This window comes from Notothenia rossii (genome assembly GCF_949606895.1).
Source record: "Notothenia rossii genome assembly, chromosome: 9".
Lineage (NCBI taxonomy): Eukaryota > Metazoa > Chordata > Actinopteri > Perciformes > Nototheniidae > Notothenia > Notothenia rossii.
The window spans coordinates 66,444,340-66,449,954 of record NC_136907.1 but is presented as its reverse complement, the minus strand read 5'-3'; the positions used below and the strand labels follow the sequence as shown (position 1 = coordinate 66,449,954).

The window sequence follows — 5,615 nt, the reverse complement described above, 5'->3', positions numbered from 1 at the left end:
TGTGATGTTTTGACCAGGTTTTCTTGAGATCATTTGGCATCTTTCAAATGGAAGTTTTCCTGGCAGCGTGCGTTGAAGCTTGCCGGCGGGCGTGTCTGAAGCTCGACCAACTACCAATCACATGAATCTCCCGCCCCGGACACACAAGCACACGGTTTGATTGGCTTGAGCTTGTACTGGCATATGATTTGATTTGATGACGCTTCCACCGAAGCTTGAAAAGGTTAATTTTTCTCAACTTTTGAAGCGAGCACTTTTGAACGGAGGCAAAGCTAGGCACAAGCTCTAGCCAATCAAACCACGTGCTTGTGTGTCCGGGGCGGGAGATTCATGTGATTGGTTGTTGGTCGAGCTTCAGACACGCCCGCCGGCAAGCTTCAACGCACGCTGCTGTGTGGATGCTGCGTTATGGTTAATACACTTTGCTATAACAGACTTTAGAAGTTTCATTTCTACCATACATTTTTGTATTTTTCTTGGAATGGTTTTCTGACATAAAAATATGATATTAAAAAACTGAAAGACAAAAAAAAAGCATTCTTTGGTTGAACTGTTCACCACTCAAGTGAGAATTGCTTCAATTTAAGGGAGTTATGAACCAAAAGCCTGAACACAGAAGAAACTTCAACATCTGTGAAATAACTAAACTTCACACTTTGACAGAATGAAGCTAAAACAAAAGCAAATGCCAGGTGATCGCAACTCAAGGATGTTTAAATTAATTGAATAGGATTCTTTCATTTTTTTCTAAAGCTCACTTTTAACAGTGCAGGCCTGCAGATTAATTCACGTCAGAGAGATTTATTTAGCCAGCAGTTCATCTTTGCATTTCCTAATACCTAATAAAGACTCATCTCCATACTCTCAATTTACAAAAGGTTAGATAATTAATAATGTGAGTTTAGGATTAAAAGAAAACACAACATCACACCCTACAGCAATCTTTCGAATGTGAACCAGCAAACAAAATAAGGGGAACCTGATGTTTACCCTCAGGCCGGCCTCTCAAGCCAGACCAGATTTGATTTGCCAACCATTTACTACCAACTGTCTCACCATCGAACAGCATGATGGCCCTCCCACACACACACACACACACACACACACACACACACACACACACACACACACACACACACACACACACACACACACACACACACACACACACACACACACACACACACACACACACACACACACACACACACACACACACACACACACACACACACACCTGATGGTTTATTTCTAACATCTTTTTTCCCCCCGTTCTTTCAATGGCAGCCATTTCTCTGCTTGGCGTCTCCACGTCATGCATCCACTTGGCCGCGTGCCTCGGGGATAAGATGGCAATTATTTCCTCACAGAGATGATTCAACTAGATTACATAAATCCATGTATAATTCACACAATATTGCATCGGTACATTGGAAAATAGTCAGTGTTTTTCCTATCACGAAACCCTCAGAGACATATCTGACAACAACTTCTGAGATACCGTTTATAGAGATATTTTAATAGATTAAATTGGGGACTCTGGATATTTAAAGAACATTATAACCTTGATTAAGACAACGATTTGGAAAGCTGTCCCAGGGCAAAAAATGAATAGAGAAACAGTTAGCACTTGAAGTCTTCATTTACCCTTCAGTGGTGGGGTAGCAGATGGTTTCTGCAGCGCTCTCATTCCCAAAGCTAACACCTCTTCCTCAGTTTAGGGAATAACAGAATTGGTTAAAATGAACACAACTGACCTTTTAATTAAGAACCATTATTACACTGTTTTAATCAAAGAAAAAATATTCTCTGTCCTAGTTGCATAATATAGCACAGATACACATTTTGTGTCTGAGAAGAGCATAAAACATGTTTTCTACTGAAACCCTTACCTTTCTTGAGCCTTTTTAAATTGCATATATATATATTGTATGCATGTTTGTTGATGTTGGATCTGTTTACATTACTTTCCCAACAGTCAGGGAAGTTAGGCATTGATAAAGTTCAAAAGCACACATAATGAAACGTTGTGTTTAATCTAAGTGTACTAAACATGTTCACACATTTTATGCGTGTTCAATTATATAATAGTGCAACATCCATCTGGGTGACAGTTTTGCAGATTTTATATCTTGTATACCTCAGTTTACTTTTTCTTAGCTCTGAGACACACTTGATTGCTATGATTTATATTTTGTTTATTTGGGGTTCTAAAAATTTTTTTAACCGATGGACTAAAAATGTGTCTGATTTAATAACATAGACTGAATATAACTGAGGTTGGTAGCACCTATTCATATATTCAGGATCTGGGTTCGCCCCGCCCACCGCTGCTCGCGCTAGTATTGAGAGAGCGCGTCATGCCGGCGCGAGCTCCAGATTAAAAAAACAATGAACATCAGTGTCTGCTTTATTTTGATATAAGAGGAAACACCTGAAAGGATTAAAGCATATTAGTTTGACTCTGAGGAAGAGACTGTTTCCCACAATCAGCGACTAGAGGATACCAGAATGGTAAGTGTAGTTAGCATCTTTAATTTGTTTATGTTGATTGCTAGCTTGTTGCTGGCACATTACGCTAAATGGTTGTGGAAAAATGCATTATTTTTTGGTGGAATTTGGTTGGTAGATAAGTAAAGAAGCTCTAGGGGGCGGTTATATTTACATTTTAAAAACTGTATAATTTCTACTGTAAAAACTTTGACTATGCTAATTCTAACTCTAACTAATGACAGGTGCGCTCTGTTTCCTGTTGACATGTGATTGGCTGTTTCTGCTTTGTGACGTGCCTAAACCATCAGTTTAGGGAAATGCAAAATAGTCTTCCACTTCGGAAGAGGGTTTGTGAAATCACTTCTCTAGGACTAACTTTGCAAAGATACAAGACAGTAAAGTCAGACATAAGCGGATATACAATTTAAGACTGTTTTCTTGGGAAGAGGGGATCTGTTAAAACTTTGCTACTTGTCGTAGCCTATACATTATAGTCAAGCATAATGATTTGATTATTTCTAACACTTTTGTTGTAAAATGGACGTTACACATTACACCTTTTACATCATTAGTGTTACCTGAATGCATGTTTGTTTTGGTCAAATATTTATTGGTTTGGTTGAAGTATATTAACATATGTTTAACAATTGTTTTTTGAAACTTCCACTTACTTTCAACCTCATCTTCAATTCGTTCATTTACATTACAAAATGTTTACTTTAATTATGAAGGAAACTACTAAACAAGAGTGAAATCCAGGTAACTTTATTGAATTGATAGCCTTCTTCTGGTTTAAATGTATTTGATTGTGTTGAAAATGTATATCATGGAGGTACTCAGTCACGGTCACCAAACAGCCTTAGCCGACTCTTACTGTATACGCAAAAACGTATTTACTTACCTGCAAAAAGGCATTTCCGGATGCAATGAAGTTATAACTCTGTAGTTAATATCTTTAATGTACAATTCTCATTCAATGCACCTGCTGTGTGTCAGGTATGCAGCTTTAGTCCACCATCTAGTGGTACATATCTATGTCTCGAGGCAAATCGCGCGCACACCAGACCAGCAATTATAATGAGCAGACCTGTTGCGCCTACCTCTTTTCATTTAAATAATACAAAACAAATAATATGATCTCCATACAGGTGGATAACTTGGAGGAATAGTGTGTTCACATTTGAATGACCTCTTTAAATGAAGTTTGATGATTGAGACATTTACAATGACCCACATTAAGTGACTCACCGGAGCTCTAGTGAGGAGGACTGGGATTATGTCCGCGCTTCTTGCCTGTCCCCATGCCTGTTTACGTTCATGTGAGCCACGTTCCTCTGGCTGCCAGCCCCGCCGCGGTATTTATAGCCAAACAGCCGGAATCATCACTCAAGAAACCCTCTCGAAATCATCCTCAAACCTCTAAACTTGGACTGAGTGAGAGCGGCTGAATTTGTAGGGTCCACCTGAACGGGGCTCTGTGACGATGAAGGAGCGAGTGTCACCTCAAGGTAAAGCTGTCAATTTAATTATTCATTTCATCACTTAATTGACATTTTATTTTCCTGTCGCGCTCGCTGCATTAGTGCTCACCCTCCAGTGAACATTTATAGCATCTTATTCATCTATTCTTTACTTGTTATGACTGCTGCTGCTGCTGCGTGTTTCTTGCTGCGCTATATTAAACTCCACAAGATAAAAGACACATCATCCTAATTAGCAGTATACCTGTTAATGGATATTCAATGCATTCCTAAAATACAATTGCAGACCTGCACAATTAGACGAAGTGGAGGCAGCTTGTTGTGCCAGTAGGCTCTATACAACGTGTGCATTATTTAAAGGAGATCAATTGAATATAATTTGACATAAAAGAGCAAGTGTTTTAACTTTAATGCATGGTGCAGATAAGGTGGACACCTCTTGCAGCAGTATGTATTGTCTGTACGCACACTGCAGTGAGGGTCTCATTTATAAAGCAACCTCATCAATGGTGCCATTTATGATTAATTGCATTTCATGTTTATAAGTTAATCAGATGTCATGGATTTACGCTGCTGTTTTTTTAGTTTTTGCACCCAGTGCTTTAAAGGGTGTGTCTGTTGACAGGTGTCTTGACATTTAATTTCCCCTCAGCTCTGGCTGCAAAACTAACCGACAATAAAACGTCTCACATATATTTTGAACTTGAAAGGCTGGGCTAAAATTAGAAGCAGACCAATCCACCTGTGTAAATGGACACGCTGACCCTGTAGCCTCTGCCGGCTTTCAGACGAGCGCTGTGCTGATTTTGAGGGCAGAGCTCAGCTCAGATGTGTCCAGTTCATGTCTGAGGAGCCCTGCTGCTGATGTGAGTCATTGTGCCTTTTGCTTCAGCTCTCCCACACTCAGTCATTTTCCTTTCAGCTTCGGCTCAGTGGCAACAGCCTTGTTTCGTCTGTGGCTCGTCTAAAACTTGCTGTTTTTCAGCCTTGCCACCTCATCTCTCTCATATTTCAATGTATCAGTCACACAAACACGCTTAACTGGACAATGACAGCAGCAACAGGGTAATGGTTTTACAGATCTGCAATGTTGTTTTCAATATGCTGGAAACAGAACATGAGACTAGAATAAAACAAGAAAGTGCATTGTTTGTTCTGCTCTTTTGAAATATAATGTTTTTTAAATCTGAAAACATAAAATTCCGCTCCCCAGTATAATTACTGACCTCCTGCTGGTGCAAAGCTTTTGTTCATCCAGTCTCATGCACTGCTGGCTTCGAAGACCACTGGTTGAAGTGATCATTAAGAAAAATACAATCCAATGTTTGCTTTCATTCAGAATTCATGCTGCACTGTTAAGTTATTGTTTCAGGATCTGTCAGTGTATCTATGAATCTCACACAAACTCCATAGCCACCTTTTTTAATACATTTCAACAGGTATCAATACAAATATAAATCCAAAAGAAAAACCCTGTTCTAGCTTTCTGAGCATGTCTGGTTCGGGGTTTTTCCAATGAGCCATGAATATTTGTACAAAGTTCATGTTAATCCATCCAATCGTAGTTGAGATATTTCAGTCGGGATCGCAGTGGTGGACTGACCAACTGACCAACATTGCGGTCCCTAGAGCCAAGCTTCT

The 5,615-nt window shown here is 39.5% G+C and overlaps 1 protein-coding gene across 3 annotated transcripts in view; it reads left to right on the top strand.

Moving 5' to 3' along the window:
- The first annotated feature begins 2,359 nt into the window (after positions 1-2,359).
- The window catches only part of LOC307018599 (voltage-dependent R-type calcium channel subunit alpha-1E-like), a 54,048-nt gene continuing 50,792 nt past the window's right edge, over positions 2,360-5,615 (top strand). For all 3 annotated transcript variants that reach the window (XR_013802460.1, XM_079648914.1, XM_079648913.1), the window contains exon 1: positions 2,360-2,514. The gene's annotated coding sequence lies outside the window, so the exon portion shown is untranslated. The remainder of the gene's footprint in view (positions 2,515-5,615) is intronic.